The sequence below is a fragment of the Dermochelys coriacea genome, chromosome 3, assembly GCF_009764565.3.
Source record: "Dermochelys coriacea isolate rDerCor1 chromosome 3, rDerCor1.pri.v4, whole genome shotgun sequence".
Taxonomy (NCBI): domain Eukaryota; kingdom Metazoa; phylum Chordata; order Testudines; family Dermochelyidae; genus Dermochelys; species Dermochelys coriacea.
The window spans coordinates 181,534,324-181,555,150 of NC_050070.1; positions in this window are offsets into that span (position 1 = coordinate 181,534,324).

Genomic DNA, 20,827 nt, shown 5'->3' on the forward strand with positions numbered 1-20,827 from the left:
GAGAACCTAGCTATATTAATAGACCCAACATTTGCATTTTTGGACAGCACATGGCAGCAGCAAGAAAGGCAATTTTGGGAGATATTGCAGCATGGGTAGGAAAGGCACAACTACAAAGACAGTGTTTCATAGGGCACAGCATGTATTATCCCTTGCTGGTCTATATGAGTAGCTGTGGCCCTGTCCTATACTCACCCCACCTGCTGTCCCACCCCAACTCTGTTAGGCTCATGCAGTCCTTGTGCTTTCTGAATATGCACAGAACATGGAGGGAAAGATAGGATTCTTGCACCATCCTCAATACCCCAAATCCAGGTATATTATGGCCCACTATGTACTTCTGATAGGATCAGGTGGTGGTAGGGACTTGATAAAAAGCCCATTGAAGGCACCAGAAGCCTCTCCATTGAATTCAAAGGGCATTGGATCAGGTCCTACCTGACTACTCCAGAGGTACAAGGTACTATGCACATTTTATGTTCGACTGTACAGTGAAGGTACTGGATCTGAAAGGAGCAATGTTAGCAGCATAGATTCATAGATACTAAGATCAGAAGGGACCATTCAGATCATCTAGTCCGACCTCCTGCACAGCGCAGGCCACAGAATCTCACCCACCCACTCCTATGAAAAACCTCACCTATGTCTGAGCTATTGAAGTCCTTAAATCATGGTTTAAAGACTTCAAGGAGCAGAGAAGCCTCCCTCAAGTCAACCATGCCCCATGCTACAGAGGAAGGCGAAAAACCTCCAGGGCCTCTTCCAATCTGCCGTGGAGGAAAATTCCTTCCCGACCCCAAATATGGCAATCAACTAAACCCTGAGCATATGGGCAAGATTCACCAGCCAGATACTACAGAAAATTTTCTGTAGCAGCAAGAATAAAGCAGTACACCAGTTCCCCAAAGAACATTTAGCTGAGACCTTACAAGAAAGCTTTTCTAGATATGTAAGTTTTCCATTGCTCCGTTAATAAAAATACCCATTTTATCTAATAAGATTAGGTGGACCAGCTTTTCAAATAATTTATATTGCTAAGATAGACTGATATGGCACATAGAGAGAGTGTTTAGAAACCTAATTAGCAGTCGGTATTCAAATCTCTGTTTGATCTACAAATGACACCCAAAGTATGTGCCATACTTAAGCAAAAATCTAAACCAGCACAGTTTGCAGGGGGTGTCTGAACTTGAAGGACCCAATTACTTTGCAGAGATTGTGCCATGAATATTTTATATATGAATCAAGGTGCTTCATTCAAAAGAAATTGAAATGTAATTTGAATGAATAATGGCAGGTGAGTGAAGCCTAAAGGCAAATTATTAAGCATAATTATCAAATTCTAGAACACAGATAAACACTCTGTTTTGACCATAAAAGAAGAGATCATGTAGCTATTACTATAATAATAGGCAGGACTTTATGCAGTTAATGCTAGCAGTCTTTTTTTTAACTTAAGTAGCAGCAACATAATAGAAGAGAAGACAATGGATGTACTATATCATCAATTTTTCAACAGTTTCTTTCATTCAAACCAACACTAGACTATTAGCTCAAATTATAACATTAACATATAGTGACAAAATAGGGAGGAGCAAACTTTGATTCCAGACTACTTATGTTGCTAGTGAATGATGAATAACCCATGTTGCTCGATATAGAAGAATGGCCCTGGACAATTATAGGCTGAAAACAATCATACAAAGACTAAGGATATGTCTACACTATAAAATTAGGTCAATTTTATGGAAGTCGATTTTTAGAAATCGATTTTATACTGTCGATTGCGTATGTCCACACTAAGTGCATTAAGTCGGCAGAGTGTGTCCTCAATACCATGGCTAGCATTGACTTACGGAATGGTGCACTGTTGGTAGCTATCCCACAGTTCCCGCAATCTCCGCCAGCCATTGGAATTCTGGGTTAAGCTCCCAATGCTTGATGGAGCAAAAACATTGTCGCGAGTGGTTTTGGGTACATGTTGTCAGTCGCCCCTCCCTCTGTGAAACTAATCACAGACAATTGTTTCATGCTTTTTTTCTGTGCAGACACCGTACGACAGCAAACATGGAGCCCACTCAGCTCAGCTCACCGTCACCACTGCTGTTGTGTCCTGGTAGCTGTTGTCAGCAAAAGGTGCAGTACGACTGCTAACCGTCATCATCCACCACTTCCGCTGCAACTCTGCTCTCCTAATGTCCTGCAGGTGCCATACCACGGCAAGCATGGAGCCTGCTCAGCTCACCACTGCTGTTGTGAGCATTGTAAACACCTCACACATTATCTTGGAGTATATGCAGAACCGGGCTAAGAGACGCCAGCACAAGGATGATTCTGATGAGGACATAGACACAGATGTTCCTGAAAGCATGGGTTATGGCAATTTGGACATCATGGTGGCTGTGCGGTGGTTGATACAGTGTAATGCCAATTCTGGGCCCAGCAACTTTTGCATGCGTAAGGCCACTTTCCTGGAAATCTGTGAGTTGCTTTCCCTGCCCTGATGAGCAAGAATACCAAGATGAGAGCTGCCCTGACAGTTGATAAGCGAGTGGTGATAGCCCTGTGGAAGCTTGCTACACTTAACTGCTACCGGTCAGTCGGGAATCAATTTAAAATGGGAGCTGCTGATCCAAGTAGCCAATGCGATCATCCGATGAAGTGAGCTGTAGCTCATAAAAAGCTTATGCTCAAATAAATTTGTTAGTCTCTAAGGTGCCACAAGTACTACTTTTCTTAATGCGATCATTGACAATCTGTTATCAAGGGTAGTGACTCTGGAAAATATGTAGGTCATAGTGGATGGCTTTGCTGCAATGGGGTTCCCTAACTGTGGTTGGGCAATAGACGGGACACATATCCTTATCTTGGGACCAGACCACTTTCGTAGCCAGTATGTAAACTGCAAGGGGTATTTCTCAATGGTGCTGCAAGCAGTGGTGGATCACAAGGAATGTTGCACCAACATCAATGTGGGACGGCCTGGAAAGGTGCATCTTTAGGAACTCTGGGCTGTTTGAGCAGCTGCAAGAAGGGACTTATTTCCCAGACCAGAAAATTACTGTTGGAGATGTTGAAATGCCAATAGTTATCCTTGGGGACCCAGTCTACCCCTTGATCCCATGGCTCATGAAGCCACACACAGGCAGCTTGGACAGTAGTAAGGAGCAGTTCAACTATATGCTGAGCAAGTGCAGAATGGTGGTAGAATGTGCCTTTGAATGTTTAAGAGCTTGCTGGCACTGTTTGCTGACTAGATTAGATCTCAGCACAACCAACATTCCCATTGTTATTGCTGCTTGCTGTGTGTTCCATTGTCAAGGTTCCTTCCCCACTCTGAACTCTAGGGTACAGATGTGGGGACCTGCACAAAAACCTCCTAAGCTTACTTTTACCAGCTTAGGTTAAAACTTCCCCAAGGTACAAACTATTTTACATTTTGCCCTTGGACTTCCACTACCACTACCAAACGTCCGGGTTTATTTTCTGAGAAAGAGTTGTTTGGAAATGTCTTTCGCCCAAAAATCCTCACCAAAACCTTGCACCCCCCCACCCCCGCCTGGGGAAGGCTTGATAAAAATCCTCACCAATTTGCATAGGTGAACACAGACCCAAACCCTTGGATCTTAAGAACAATGAAAAAAGCATTCAATTTCTTACAAGAAGAATGTTAATATAAGAAAAGGTAAAAAGAATCACCTCTGTAAAATCAGGATGGTAAATACCTTACAGGGTAATTAGATTCAAAACTAGATTCATTAGAATCCCTCTAGGCAAAACCTTAAGTTACAAAAAGACACAAAGACAGGAATATCCATTCTATTCAGCACAGCCTATTTTCTCAGCCATTTAAAGAAATCATAATGTAACTCATATCTAGCTAGATTACTTACTAAGTTCTAAGACTCCATCCCTGTTCTGTCCCCGGCAAAAGCATCACACAGACCGACAGACCCTTCGTTTCTCCCTCCCTCCAGCTTTGAAAGTATCTTGTCTCCTCATTGGTCATTCTGGTCAGGTGCTAGCGAGGTTATCCTAGCTTCTTAACCCTTTACAAGTGAAAAGTTTTTTCCTCTGGCCAGGAGGGATTTTAAAGGTGTTTACCCTTCCCTTTATTTTTATGACATCCATAATATCTGTGAGAGTAAGGGGGAGACGTTTATGGTGCGATGGGACGTTGAGGCAAATTGCCTGATATCCACTTTTGAGCAGCCAGACACCAGGGTGATTAGAAGAACACAGCAAGGAACTCTGCGCATCAGAGAAGCTTTGAAAACCAGTTTCATGAATGGCCAGGCTTCTGTGTGACAGTTGTGTGTATTTCATAGAATCATAGAATCATAGAATATCAGGGTTGGAAGGGACCTCAGGAGGTCATCTAGTCCAACCCCCTGCTCAAAGCAAGACAAATCTCCAACCAAATCATCCCAGCCAAGGCTTTGTCAAGCCTGACCTTAAAAACTTCTAAGGAAGGAAATTCCACCACCTCCGTAGGTAATGTATTCCAGTGTTTCACCACCCTCCTAGTGAAAAAGTTTTTCCTAATATCCAACCTAAACCTCCCCCACTGCAAATTGAGACCTTTACTCCTCGTTCTGTCATCTGCTACCACTGAAAACAGTCTAGATTCATCCTCTTTGGAAACCCCTTTCAGGTAGTTGAAAGCAGCTATCAAATCCCTCCTCATTCTTCTCTTCTGCAGACTAAACAATCCCATTTCCCTCAGCCTCTCCTCATAAGTCAAGTGTTCCAGTCCCCTAATCATTTTTGTTGCCCTCCGCTGGACATTTTCCAATTTTTCCACATCCTTCTTGTAATGTGGGGCCCTAAACTGGACACAGTACTCCAGATGAGGCCTCACCAATGTCGAATAGAGGGGAATGATCACGTCTCTCGATCTGCTGGCAATGCTCCTACTTAGACAGCCCAAAATGCCATTGGCCTTCTTGGCAACAACAGCACACTCATGACTCATATCAAGATTCTCGTCCACTGTAACGCCTAGGTCCTTTTCTGCAGAACCGCTGCCTAGCCATTCGGTCCCTAGTCTGTAGCGGTGCATGGGATTCTTCTGTCCTAAGTGCAGGACTCTGCACTTGTCCTTGTTGAACCTTATCAGATTTCTTTTGGCCCAATCCTCTAATTTGTCTCGGTCCCTCTGTATCCTATCCCTACCCAGACAGACAGCTGCAGCGGCACAGGAGCTAGCAAATAGAGCTCTAAACAGGGGAGTTTGAGTGGGAGTTTGTATTGTGGTGCTTGTTTGGGGTTTGCTTTTGCTGGGGGGTGGGGTTTGGTGTGGTTTGTGTTTCCGAGATTAACAGGATTTAGGTGGAAAGGCGATGACAGATACAGAGGCAGCTGTGGGAGTGACTCCTGTAGTGGAAGACACATTGAGGATGACTGGATGTGGAAGTTGTGGTATGTACATGATTCTTGAAGGGGGTACCGGTAAGAGTTTTTTCTGCATGAAATGCCGTCTGATAGAGCTGATGGAGGAAAAGATCCGAGGTTTGGAGATGCAGGTGGAAAGTCTGGTAGAGTTTAGGAAGGGGTCTGAGCAGATGATGGAGCAAAGATATGAGGTATCTGAAGGGAATAGCTCAGGCTCACGGATGGAAGCAGGGCTGGGGAATTTTGAGGAAAGATTGGGTGAGGAAAGTGGTCAGTGGAAGCATGTGACTAAAAGAACCAGGCAGAGGAAAAGACGGGCTAGAGAAGGAGAAATAGAGTTTAGGAATAGGTTTGCAGAGCTGGAAAATGAAGAAGGGGCTCAGCAGGTACTTGTTGAAGGTGGAAGGGTAAGGAAGAAGAGAAGAGAGGCTAGTCCTATAGGAAAAGGGGAAGAGTCAAGGGAGACTACCCAAATATGAGCCCCAGGACGATACAGAATGGGTTGAAGAGGAATATAAGGGAAAATAGGAATGGAAAGAACTTGCAGCCAGAGGGAACAAGGGAGAGACTGGAGAATAGCACCGTCACCAGGAAAAGGCAGGTCTATGTGATCGGGGACTCTTTATTGAGAAGAATAGAGAGGCCTGTAACTAGAGCTGATCCAGAGATTAGAAGGGTGTGCTGTCTTCCGGGTGCTAAGATACGGGATGTAGACCTGAGGTTGAAAAGAATCCTAAAGGGAGCGGGAAAGAATCCCCTAATTATCCTTCATCTGGGAACAAATGATACGGCTAGATTCTCGCTGGAAAGTATTAAGGGAGACTATGCTAGGCTGGGAAAGACACTTAAGGAAATTGAGGCTCAGATTATCTTTAGCGGGATCCTTCCTGTTCCTAGAGAAGGGCAACAAAGGTGTGACAAGATTATGACTATCAACAGATGGCTTAGGCAGTGGTGCTATAAGGAGGGCTTTAGGATGTATGGCCACTGGGAGGCATTACAGACAGAGGACAGTTCTCTCGGGATGGACTTCATCTGAGTAGGGAAGGAAATAGACTTCTAGGATCCAGGCTGGCACAACTGATAAAGAGAGCTTTAAACTAGGAATTAAGGGGAGATGGTTGGGAGATGTCCAAGAAATCTCCACGCCAGATTTTAGCATTGAGAGGGAAGAAGACGAAGTAAGAAAGGATACAGCCGTGGGTAGGAGAATGTATATAAGGAGCGTGGGCGGTGTGGATACTAGTCTAATAGGTTATACTGGCTGTAGAATGACTGTGCCTAATAGGGTACAAAATGTGAGTGAGGCCAAACAGCAAAAATTAAGATGTTTATACACCAATGCGAGGAGCCTAGGTAACAAAATGGAGGAACTAGAGCTACTGGTGCAGGAAGTGAAACCAGATATTATAGGGATAACAGAAACATGGTGGAATAGTAGTCATGACTGGACTACAGGTATTGAAGGCTATGTGCTGTTTAGGAAAGACAGAAACAAAGGTAAAGGTGGTGGAGTGGTATTGTATATCAATGATGAGGTATAATGTAAAGAAATAAGAAGCGATGCAATGGATAAGACAGAGTCCGTCTGGGCAAAAATTACATTGGGAAAGAAAACTAGTAAAGCCTCTCCTACGATAGTGCTTGGGGTGTGCTATAGACCTCCGGGATCTAATTTGGATATGGATAGAGCCCTTTTTAATATCTTTAATAAAGTAAATACTAATGGAAAGTGCGTGATCATGGGAGATTTTAACTTCCCAGATATAGACTGGAGGACCAGTGCTAGTAATAATAATAGGGCTCAGATTTTCCTAGATGCGATAGCTGATGGATTCCTTCATCAAGTAGTTGCTGAACCGACTAGAGGGGATGTCATTTTAGATTTAATTTTGGTGAGTAGCGAGGACCTCCTAGAAGAAATGGTTGTAGGGGACAATCTTGGCTCAAGTGATCATGAGCTAATTCAGTTCAAACTAAATGGAAGGATTAACAAAAATAAATCTGCAACTAGGGTTTTTGATTTCAAAAGGGCTGACTTTCAAAAATTAAGGAAATTAGTTAGGGAAGTGGATTGGACTGAAGAACTTATGGATCTAAAGGTAGAGGAGGCCTGGGATTACTTTAAATCAAAGCTGCAGAAGCTATCGGAAGCCTGTATCCCAAGAAAGGGGAAAAAATTCATAGGAAGGAGTTGTAGACCAAGCTGGATGAGCAAGCATCTTAGAGAGGTGATTAAGAAGAAGCAGAAAGCATACAGGGAGTGGAAGATGAGAGGGATCAGCAAGGAAAGCTACCTAATTGAGGTCAGAACATGTAGGGATAAAGTGAGACAGGCTAAAAGTCGAGTAGAGTTAGACCTTGCAAAGGGAATTAAAACCAATAGTAAAAGGTTCTATAGCCATATAAATAAGAAGAAAACTAAGAAAGAAGAAGTGGGGCCGCTTAACACTGAGGATGGAGTGGAGGTTAAAGATAATCTAGGCATGGCCCAATATCTAAACAAATACTTTGCCTCAGTCTTTAATAAGGCTAAAGACGATCTTAGGGATAATGGTAGCATGACAAATGGGAATGAGGATATGGAGGTAGATATTACCATATCTGAGGTAGAAGCAAAACTGAAACAGCTTAATGGGACTAAATCGGGGGGCCCAGATAATCTTCATCCAAGAATATTAAAGGAATTGGCACCTGAAATTGTAAGCCCATTAGCAAGAATTTTTAATGAATCTGTAAACTCAGGAATAGTACCGAATGATTGGAGAATTGCTAATATAGTTCCTATTTTTAAGAAAGGGAAAAAAAGTGATCCGGGTAACTACAGGCCAGTTAGTTTGACATCTGTAGTATGCAAGGTCCTGGAAAAAATGTTGAAGGAGAAATTAGTTAAGGACATTGAAGTCAATGGTAAATGGGACAAAATACAACATGGTTTTACAAAAGGTAGATCGTGCCAAACCAACCTAATCTCCTTTTTTGAAAAAGTAACAGATTTTTTAGATAAAGGAAATGCAGTGGATCTAATTTACCTAGATTTCAGTAAGGCATTTGATACCGTGCCACATGGGGAATTATTAGTTAAATTGGAGAAGATGGGGATCAATATGAACATCAAAAGGTGGATAAGGAATTGGTTAAAGGGGAGACTGCAACGGGTCCTACTGAAAGGCAAACTGTCAGGCTGGAGGGAGGTTACCAGTGGAGTTCCTCAGGGATCGGTTTTGGGACCAATCTTATTTAATCTTTTTATTACTGACCTTGGCACAAAAAGTGGGAGTGTGCTAATAAAGTTTGCAGATGATACAAAGCTGGGAGGTATTGCCAATTCAGAGAAGGATCGGGATATTATACAGGAGGATCCGGATGACCTTGTAAACTGGAGTAATAGTAATAGGATGAAATTTAATAGTGAGAAGTGTAAGGTTATGCATTTAGGGATTAATAACAAGAATTTTAGTTATAAGTTGGGGATGCATCAATTAGAAGTAACAGAAAAGGAGAAGGACCTTGGAGTATTGGTTGATCATAGGATGACTATGAGCTGCCAATGTGCTATGGCCGTGAAAAAAGCCAATGCGGTTTTGGAATGCATCAGGAGAGGCATTTCCAGTAGGGATAAGGAGGTTTTAGTACCATTATACAAGGCACTGGTGAGACCTCACCTAGAATACTGTGTGCAGTTCTGGTCTCCCATGTTCAAAAAGGATGAATTCTAACTGGAGCAGGTACAGAGAAGGGCTACTAGGATGATCCAAGGAATGGAAAACTTGTCTTATGAAAGGAGACTTAAGGAGCTTGGCTTGTTTAGCCTAACTAAAAGAAGGTTGAGGGGAGATATGATTGCTCTCTATAAATATATCAGAGGGATAAATACAGGAGAGGGAGAGGAATCACTTAAGCTCAGCACCAATGTGGACACAAGAACAAATGGGTATAAACTGGCCACCAGGAAGTTTAGACTTGAAATCAGACGAAGGTTTTTAACCATCAGAGGAGTGAAGTTTTGGAATAGCCTTCCAAGGGAAGCAGTGGGGGCAAAAGATCTATCTGGCTTTAAGATTCTACTTGATAAATTTATGGAGGAGATGGTATGATGGGATAATGGGATTTTGGTAAGTAATTGATCTTTAAATATTCAGGGTAAATAGGCCAAATCCCCTGAGATGGGATATTAGATGGATGGGATCTGAGTTACCCAGGAAAGAATTTTCTGTAGTATCTGGCTGGTGAATCTTGCCCATATGCTCAGGGTTTAGCTGATCGCCATATTTGGGGTCGGGAAGGAATTTTTCTCCAGGACAGATTGGAGAGGCCCTGGAGGTTTTTCACCTTCCTCTGTAGCATGGGGCATGGTTGACTTGAGGGAGGCTTCTCTGCTCCTTGAAGTTTTGAACCATGATTTGAGGACTTCAATAGCTCAGACATGGGTGAGGTTTTTCATAGGAGTGGGTGGGTGAGATTCTGTGGCCTGCGCTGTGCAGGAGGTCGGACTAGATGATCAGAATGGTCCCTTCTGACCTTAATATCTATGAATCTATAAATCTACCCTTCAGCATATCTACCTCTCCTCCCAGTTTAGTGTCATCTGCAAACTTTCTGAGGGTGCAATCCACACCATCCTCTAGATTATTAATGAAGATATTGAACAAAACTGGTCCCAGGACCGACCCTTGACGCATTCCACTTGACAGCGGCTGCCAACTAGACATGGAGCCATTGATCACTATCCATTGAGCCCGACAATCTAGCCAGCTTTCTATCCACCTTATAGTCCATTCATCCAGCCAATTCTTCTTTAACTTACTGGCAAGAATACTGTGGGAGACTGTGTCAAAAGCTTTGCTAAAGTCGAGGAACAACATGTCCACTGCTTTCCCCTCATCCACAGAGCCAGTTATCTCATCATAGAAGGCAATTAGATTAGTCAGGCATGACTTGCCCTTGATGAATTCATGCTGACTGTTCCTGATCACTTTCCTCTCCTCTAAGTGCTTCAGAATTGATTCCTTGAGGAGCTGCTCCATGAGTTTCCCAGGGACTGAGGTGAGGCTCACTGGCCTGTAGTTCCCCGGATCCTCCTTCTTCCCTTTTTTAAAGATGGGCATGACATTAGCCTTTTTCCAGTCGTCTGAGACTTCCCCTGATCGCAATGAGTTTTCAAAGATAATGGCCAATGGCTCTGTAATCACATCCTCCAACTTCTTTAGCACGCTCAGATGCAGCACATCTGGCCCCAGGGACTTGTGCTCGTCCAGCTTTTCTAAGTAGTCCCGAACCACTTCTTTCTTCACAGAGGGCTGGTCACCTCCTCCCCATGCTGTGCTGCCCAGTTCAGCAGTCTGGAAGCTGACCTTGTTTGTGAAGACAGAGGCAAAAAAAGCATTGAGTACATTAGCTTTTTCCACATCCTCTGTCCACATTAGATTGCCTCCCTCATTCAGTAAGGGGCCCACACTTTCTTTGACTTTCTTCTGTTGCTAACATATCTGAAGAAACCCTTCTTGCTACTCTTAACATCTCTTGTTAGCTGCAACTCCAAGTGTGATTTGGCCTTCCTGATTTTACTCTTGCATGCCCAAGCAATATTTTTATATTCTTCCCTGGTCATTTGTCCAATCTTCCACTTCTTGTAAGCTTCTTTTTTGTGTTTAAGATCAGCAAGGATTTCACTGTTAAGCCAAACTGGTCGCCTGCCATATTTACTATTTTTTCTACACATCGGAATGGTTTGTCCCTATAACCTCAGTAAGAATTCTTTAAAATACAGCCAGCTCTCCTGAACTCCTTTCCCCCTCATTTATTCTCCCAGGGGATCCTGCCCATGAGTTCCCTGAGGGAGTCAAAGTCTGCTTTTCTGAAGTCCAGGATCCGTATTCTGCTGCTCTCCTTTCTTCCTTGTGTCAGGATCCTGAACTCGACCATCTCATGGTCACTGCTTCCCAGGTTCCCATCCACTTTTGCTTCCCCTACTAATTCTTCACGGTTTGTGAGCAGGTCAAGAAGAGCTCTGCCTCAACTGGTTCCTCCAGCACTTGCACCAGGAAATTGTCCCCTACACTTTCCAAAAACTTCCTGGATTGTCTGTGCACCGCTGCATTGCTCTCCCAGCAGACATCAGGGTGACTGAAGTCTCCCATAAGAACCAGAGCCTGCGATCTTGTAACTTCAGTTAGTTGCCGGAAGAAAGCCTCGTCCACCTCATCCCCCTGATCCGGTGGTCTAAGCAGACTCCCACCATGACATCACCCTTGTTGCGCACGCTTCTAAACTTAATCCAGAGACACTCAGGTTTTTCTGCAGTTTCATACCGGAGCTCTGAGCAGTCATACTGCTCTCTTACATACAATGCAACTCCCCCACCTTTTCTGCCCTGCCTGTCCTTCCTGAACAGTTTATATCCATCCATGACAGTACTCTAGTCATGTGAGTTACCCCACCAAGTCTCTGTTATTCCAATCACATGACAATCCCTTGGCTGTGCTAGGACTTCCAGTTCTCCCTGCTTGTTTCCCAGGCTTCTTGCATTTGTGTATAGGCACTTGAGATAACTTCAATTTCTCCTGGATGCAAACCCGCCCCCTTTGTTGATTTTAATTCCCTCTAAGCCAACCACCCTCCCCCCTTCAAAATAAAGTAACTATTGTTTTGAAACCATGCATTCTTTCTTTATTAATTTTAAAAAAGGGAGATAACTGACAAGGTAGCCTGGGTGGGGTGCAGTGGTGGAGGAGGGAAGGACAAGGCCACATTGCTTATTGTATCCACACTACAAATAAAAGAGTTTGAATGACAGCCTTCTGTTCCTTGGGCCACTCTCTGGAGTGGAGTGGCTGGATGCCTGGAGCCTCCCCCTCACCGCGTTCTTGGGCATCTGGGTGAGGACGATATGGAACCTGGGGAGGAGGTCAAGCTGTTGTACAATGGATGCAGCAGGGGTCTGTGCTCTTGCTGACTTTCCTGCAGCTGCACCAGATGCTTCATCATATCCATTTGCTCCCCCATTAGCCTTAGCATCACCTCCTGCCTCCGGTCTCCTGCCTCTGCTCTTTGTACTCCTGTCTCTGCTCTTCATGATCACTTAATGCTTTCCTGGCCTCTAACATTGAATGCCTCCATGCATTTGGCTATGCCCTAACAGTGTGGGAGGACTGCATGAGCTTGGAAAACATGTCATTGCGAGTGCATTTTTTTCGTCCTCTAATCTGCGATAACCTCAGGGACAGAGAAGATGGGGGAGCATAGAAACATTTGCACCTTCAGGGGGATAAAAAGGAAGAGTAAAATTTAAGATGATACATTTCTGAGATCAAAAGGGAGACTTTTTCATAGTGAATCAAGCAATTCACAGCAGACAGCACATGTGCTTTAGGTACAAGGTCGCATTTTGCCTTTTATATTGAGCGCCTACCGCTATGGTGACACATTACACACAGCTGGGCAACAGAATTCAGTTTCCATGCAGCCATGGTAATGCAAAGGGTACACAGGGTTGGCTTCTTATGCATAACATGTGGGAATGGTTTCAAACTGCAGCGCCATCCTTTCCCATAGCAAGCAATGGGTTGGGTTTCACATTTAAAAGGAGGGGCTGTGGTTTTCGGGTGGATGTGCAGCACACATCTCCCCCCCACCCCACTGCGTGGCTATTCTCTAGGATGATCTCTTTTAGCCAAGCGCAAACCGCCCAGCATGAACGCTGTTTTTTTTGCTGTTCCCTTACAAAAATTCCCCTATTTCAACCAGGTGACCATGAATGATATCGCTCTCCTGAGGCTAACACAGAAAGATACAGACCGAATGTTGCTTGAATGCGACCAAAACCCAGGACCATTCGCTGCCATACTTTGTGCTGCAATGATTCCAGAATACTTTCAGAGTACATCCAGGAGAGCTTCATTGAGATGTCCTTGGAAGATGCCCGCTCCATCCCCAGACATGTGAACAGACTTTTCCAGTAGCTGTACTGGCCGCAGATGTATCCCAATTCTTCAGGGCAAATCAAATATTAAACACTATTGCTTTTAAACCCTGTACTGTAGTTACAAATGTGCACTCACCAGAGGTGCCTTCTTCAGCTTCAGGGTTGGGGATCCTGCCTTGGGAGGGTATTGGCTCCAGGGTAATGAAAAGGTCCTGGCTGTCGGGGAGAACAGATTCACCCCTTGCCTGCTGCACATTCTCCTCCTCCTCCTCTTCCTCATCCACAAAATCCTTCTCTCTGTTGCATGAGTCTCCTCCCTTGTAGGTGTCCAAGGACAGTGGTGGGGTAGTGGTAGGGTCCTCTCCTAGAATGGCATGCAGCTTATCATAGAAGCGGCATGTATAGGGCTCTGACCCAGAGCAACCGTTTGCCTTCTTTGCCTTTTTATAGGCTTGCCTCAGCTCCTTAACTTTCACCTGGAACTGCTGTGTGTCCCTGTTGTAGCCTCTCTCCTACTTGCCCTGCGAGATTTTGGCAAATATATTTGCATTTCTTCTTTTTGATTGGAGTTCTGCCTGCACAGATGCTTCTCCCCATACAGCAATCAGATCCAGTGTCTCCCTTTCGGTCCATGCTGGAGCTCGTTTGTGATTCTGGGGGGACTGCATGGTCACCTGTGCTGCTGAGTTCGTCACGCTGACTAAACAGGAAATGAAATTCAAAAGTTCCCAGGGCTTTTTCTGTGTACCTGTCTAGTGCATCTGAGTTCAAAGTGCTGTCCAGAGCAGTCACAATGGAGCACTCTGGGATAGCTCCCGGAGGCCAATGCCATCGATTTGCGTCTGCAATACCCCAAATTTAACCCAGCAAGGTAAATTTTAGCGCTACTCCCCTCTCCAGGGAGGAGTACAGATGTCGATTTTAAGAGCCCTTTAAGTCAACGGAATGGGGTTGGTTGTATGGATGCATTCATTTTAAAATCGACCTAATGCGGCTAAATTCAACCTGACCCTATAGTGTAGACCAGGCCTAAGTTTTTATTGTTTTCTTCCTCTGAGGTCACTAATAATACTGAAACTGGAGTAATGTTAACCACTCAAATAACATGCAAGTTGGCTGCTGTTGAGCTTTCTGCTTGTCAGGACCCCTATGCCTCAACATTGTAGAATATCCCACAATCCATGGGACACAACAACTAAGGTCAGCAATGTGAAGTAAATTTGTTAGTCTCTAAGGTGCCACAAGTACTCCTTTTCTTAATGTGGAAAGAATGTCAGTTTTGGAGTGGCTGAGGAAGGCAGCCATCTGCTGGCAGCCATGGGAACCCATGGGAGAAGGTTTTACCAGTCAACCCACCACTAAAGTTCCCAGGAGAAAGACAAGAATCCCTCCACATAAAATTAGCAGGAGGCAAAACAGCCCATGAAGAAAAAATCAGCTCTAACGGGACCTCTGGTCAGGGAGGAGAGTACAGTTTCTAGGGGAGAATGTTCCTAAGATTGGGGAGCTTTGGGAGTTCCACTGTCCTTAAGTGACGGGGTCATGGCAGATGGTGGTTCTTCAATACCTGAAACTAAATACTTACATTGTGCTCTTCAGAAGTAGACAGCTCCCATGAATTGCATTGATATTTTGGCTATATGTGAAATGTATTATTTCTAGTTGACTTTTACATCACATGCTGTGCATAATAACAGCTATGTTATGACCTACCCTCAGAATTGTTTAAACAATGCACTATACTTTCAAGGGAAAAATAAATGTTTTCTTTACATAATAGCAGAGTTTCCATATTTGAGGTCTGAATAATGGATCTATAAAGAATAGTACTTAGCATTTTCATCTGCAAAGCCCTTGACAAACAGTGGGCTCAGCCTTGCAATCCCTTCAGATATTGAAGTCCTTCTGATTATAAAGGAAGCTCCATATTCAAGAACTTGCTGGATCAGGCCCTTATCCTTACAACATTGCTGTGAGGAAAATTGTTATCCCCCTTTAATAGGTAGGGAAACAGACAGGGAGGCTGGTTTGTGCCAGAGGCTTCATGGACAATCAGTGGACAATCAGACAAAATTAAGGCCATATTTTAAAATTCATTGTATTTGATTATCCAACACCCTTTCCTGCCAGTTCAGAGCATCATGAGTCAGTTGCCATTTCAGAAAATGGTATTGGGGGAAATATATTACTTTGCCGGTGCTAAAAAAAAAACCCATACAGCTGTTTTATGGAGATATTCTAGCAGCTCCATTCTTTGGAGCACAAATTTGAAATTTGTCTGGTGGTGTTGCTTTGATGTCATCCCAATGAAAATTCAAGTTATAAATTGCTGTAAAATTTCAGTTTACAAGTACAATAGAATGTCAAAGATGCAAACACCAGAATTAGGGACTGACCAGTGAATCGGACACCAGGTGAAACCAGAAGTAACCAATCAGGCAGCAGCACAGACCAAAAAAAAAAAAAAAAAGCAAATACTTTACAGTATTGTGCCTGTATTGCCTCTTAAAGCCACATCAGGGCTGCCTGTCCCCACCCCCACCCACTCCCACATGTGGGGCAATCAATTACAGTAAGACGCCGGCGCTAGCAGCATAGCTGCTGACTCTGTGGGTGCTGGAGCACCCACGGGGAAAAATTAGTGGGTGTTCTGCACTCACCAGCAGCCAACCTCCCCTCCCCTCCCCGCCCCACCTTGCGTCCGCCTCCTCCCTGAGTGCACCGTGTTCCTGCTTCTCCGCCTACCTCCCAGCACTTGCCCCCGCAAAACAGTTGTTTCGTGGCGTAACAGACTCCGGGAGGAAGGAGGGAGGAGTGGGAATGCGGCGCACTCAGGGGAGGAGGCAGGGAAGAAGCGGGGCTGGGGTGGAGATTTGGGGAAAGGGCTGGAATAGGAGCAGGGAGGGGGTGGAGTTCGGGAAGAGACTTTGGGGAAGGGGTTGGAGTGGGGGAAGGGCAAGGGCAGGAGGGGTTGGGCCGGGGGTGGAGTTGGGGCAGGGCCGGGGGCAGAGGGGGATTGGGCAGAAGTTGGTGCCTATGGCTAGCAGCCCAAGGCAGCCAGAGCCAGCCAGCGGAGGAGGAGCAGAGCTGGGGTCTGCACTGCTTTTACCCCTCCACAGTTTCAGAGAGGGGGACGCTCTGTTTTTAAACCCCTTGCCCCGCCTGGGAGGGGGACATAAGGTTTTCACATGTGTGCACACACAGACACACGGAGTACACCCCTGCTGGGAGGAGGACGAGCTCCCAAACTCAGGCTGGGCTGAGTAGGGAGAAGCTCAGCTGCTGCTGAAGTGTGTCCTGGAGTGTCAGCTGCTGGATCTGGAGCCTGAACTGTGCTTTGTTCAGAGTTAATGGACATTTCAGGTTTCAGAGTAGCAGCCGTGTTAGTCTGTATTCGCAAAAAGAACAGGAGGACTTGTGGCACCTTAGAGACTAACAAATTTATTTGAGCATAAGCTTTCGTGAGCTACAGCTCACTTCAGCGGATGCATTGAGCTGTAGCTCATGAAAGCTTATGCTCAAATAAATTTGTTAGTCTCTAAGATGCCACAAGTCCTCCTGTTCTTTTTGGACATTTCAGAGTTACAGACAACCTCCATTCCCGAGGTGTCCGTAACTCTGAGGTTTCACTGTATTCAGTAGAGACTTATCAGCTGCATTCTTCAAAATGTACTCAGCATGTGCCATCCCCTAGCAGCTCCTACATGCTGACCAGATTGTGCATACACCATCCCCTCAGAGTGGCTGACCATGCTCCAGCATAGAGCTGCAAGGGCTTAGTACTTCACTGCAATTGCTCCTGGCAGCCAGGCCTGTTATGACACTGAGTAGCAGGATTGAAGGCAGGATACTGTCTCTTCTGTGCTGTCAAAGCATCATCCACTGAGTCTCAGCCAGCAAGGAGGTGGCTGACATACTAAGTGGTGAGAAATGGAGGGAAGAAGGGGGGTGTTCAGGAGATGAAGGATCATAGAATCATAGAATATCAGGGTTGGAAGGAACCTCAGGAGGTCGTCTAGTCCAGGGATGGGCAAACTTTTTGGCCTGAGGGCCACATCGGGATTCCGAAACTGTATGGAGGGTTGGTGTAGTGTATTACATTGCTCCCCATAGGAATGTGCTACTTACAGCGCACTACTACGGCTGCCAGTCCTGGTGCTCTGAACGGCATGGTGAGGGGGCGGGGTTGGATAAGGGGCAGAGGGTCCCGGGGGGCAGTCAGGGGACAGGGGGCAGTTGGATTGGGCGGAGGTTTTCGGGGTGGTGGTCAGGGGATGTGGAACAGGGGGGATTGGATAGGCATGGGAGTCCTGGGGGGCCTGTCAGGGGGCAGGGGTGTGGATAGGGGTCAGGGCAGTCAGGAGACAGGGAGCAGGGTTGGATAGGGGGTGGGATCCCGGGGGGGGTGATTAGGGGCACGAGGTCCCGGGAGGGGGTGGTCAGGGGACAAGGAGCAGGGGGTATTGGATGGGTCGGGGGTTCTGAGGGGTGCAGTCAGGGAGGGAAGTGGGAAGGGGCAGATGGGGCGGGGGGGGGGGAAGCTGCTTGGGGAAGCACAGGCTTCCCTACGCAGGTGTAGTGTATTAAATTGCTCCATATAGAAATGTGCTACTTACAGTGTACTACTTACGGCTGCCAGTCCTGGTGCTCCATAAGTAGAATATTCCCATGGGGAGCAATTTAATACACTACACCCTGGTGGGTCTCGCAGCCACGCTGCCGGGCAGGAGCTCGCAGCCCTACCACCCAGAGAGCTGATGGTGCGGTGAGCTGAGGCTGCAGGGGAGGGAGGACAGCTTTCCCAGCTGGGAACTCAAGGACCAGGCAGGACGGTCCTGTGGGCTGGATGTGACCCGCGGGCTGTAGTTTGCCCACCTCTGATCTAGTCCAACCCCCTGCTCAAAGCAGGACCAATCCCCAACTAAATCATCCCAGCTACGGCTTTGTCAAGCTTGACCTTAAAACCCTCTAAGGAAGGATGAGGAGGAGGAGAGGCAGACAGAAGGCAGGAGCAGAGGAGGGAGGACAGAAGCAGAGAGTGAGGGGGATGGGATCTCAGTTGACGTGGTTAAAAGCAGAAGGAGGGAAGAGGATAGGACCTGTGCTGAGGATGCGGCAGATAGGGATCTACAGAAAGGAAATTCCTCAAACTATATGTAGCATTATACAGTTGGTTAGGTGTATTATGCTTTCCTGTGAAGAATTGTTCACTTGACAGAGCACAGATATGATCAACTATTTTCCTATGTAATTTTGAGACATATGGGAAGGAACATAAATGTGAAACTTAAATCAATATAAGAAAAGGAGTACTTGTGGCACCTTAGAGACGAACAAATTTATTTGAGCGTAAGCTTTCGTGAGCTAGAGCTCACTAAATCAATATATTGCCTTCAGTGGCTAAACCTATGTACAGAAGGAAACTGAAGCAGAAGCTAAACATTGTGACAGTTTACCAACCAATAAGTCATTCAATATACTCCTAGAATCAATGAGAACAATATCATGGAAAAATTGAGTATAATAACTGTGACATTCCCCTGGTGTTAATTGGACCCATGATCTATTAGGTCACTCCAATCTCCAACTCTGGGAGCCAGCTTTACCCTGCTCCGCTGTGAGAACCCCCACTCTTTGGCTGTTCATGCACAGATTCTAGCATGTAAGCTGCTCCCAGCTATGTGAGTGAGCACTTTTGGCCAGCCACTGCTTGGATTGGGAAACCAAATGACACTAGCCAATATTTCCAGTCCCAGACAAGCTGCAAGCTTATATGAGTTTGTCAATTTAACAAAGAAATTGATATGTACCAGGCTTGTTATCTCAAGGGGAGTCTCTGACACACTTCAAACCAAATGTACTGCTTCAGGTAGAATAAATACACAGATTTATTAACTACAAATGATAGATTTTAAGTGATTATAAGTCAAAGCATAACAAGTCAGATTTGGTCAAATGAAATAAAAGCAAAACACATTCTAAGCTGATCTAAACACTTTCAGTGCCCTTACAAACTTAGGTGCTTCTCACCGCAGGCTGGCTGGTTGCCCTTCAGCCAGGCTCTCCCCTTTGATCAGCGCTTCAGTCTCTTGGTGGTGGTGTCTGTAGATGGAGGTGGAAGAGAGAGATCATGGTAAACCTCTCTCCCTTCTATCATGTTCTTTCTTCCCTCTTGATTCCCTTCAGAGTCAGGTGAGCATTACCTCATCGTAGTCCCAAATTGACCAAGGGAAGCGGGGTGACTCACTGGAGAGTCCAACAGATCCTTTGTTGCTTCCTAGGCCAGTATCCTTTGTTCCTGTGAGTCTGGGCTGGGTTTATCCCATATATGCCCTGATGAGGTGTGAACTGCTCCTCTGCTCCTGCAGAGTTTTGCCTAGGCTTGTTTTAAGCCATGAGGATAAATTTTCAGCTTCATAACTATCTACATAAAATTACAACCCATAACATTAGTATAACAACAATGCTCAGTGCATCATGAGCCTTCCGAAGACACCCAACCTGACAAACTTTGGATTGGATACCACACAATCATATTATAGGGATGAACATGGGGTTACACGGTGTTCTCCCAAGGTACAGAATGTCACAATAACATGATAACATAAAAATGAACATATGCTTTCTTAACCAACAACTAAATTCACATTGACAAAAAATTATTTTCATACCTGCTGGGCTAGATTCACAAAATTATTTAGGCACCTAACTTCCATTTTAGGTCTCTAAATCCCAGAATCAGACCCCACAGAGAGTCACAAAACCCCTGTGCAGCAGCCCCTGAACTCAGTAGGACCCTAACATCACTCAAAGCCTAAATTTTTGCAGTAAAAGCTCCCTATGTGCTTATGATTAGTACCATGGAATCCAGAAGACTCTGGGTTCCCTCTCCACCTGAGGGAGAGAAGGGATTTGAACTGGGATTTACCACCTCTCAGGTGATACCCTAGGATGATACCTGTGGGTTAAAAGTTATGAGAGAGGTCCTCCTCCCCTACCCACTTCTTGCTAAAATGGCCTAACACCAAGAGAGGGTTTTCAGCTGAGAATCCCAAGCAGAGGGAGGTACCTCCTGCAACCTGGATTTAGGTGCCTGTCTGTAAAAGAGAGGCAAGGCTTAGCACACACTCCTCATCTTGGTGTCTCCCATTGGCTACTTTAGACAAGGAGCCTCCTACTGGACTGGTTTTTGTTAATCCCATTCTGAGGCACCTATCCCTCCCCATTCATTGTACAGGGAGCTGAGGTGCTTAACTCAGTCTTTGTGAATCCCCATGATTTTCTAGGTGCCTAAAAGTAAATTTTTTTGTGAATCTAGTCCCTTATTTGTGGAATCATATCTACTACCTCTGTTGTGTTCCACTGAAACACGGGAACTCAAATGCTCGTATGTTCTCTGTTAGGCTCTGACTCAAGTTGTATTAGAAGCTATTCACAGTTCTCTAAGTGCCAGATTCTACTACCTTTACTTACCTTTAGTATAGCCTAACTGGGCTCGATTGGCCTTGG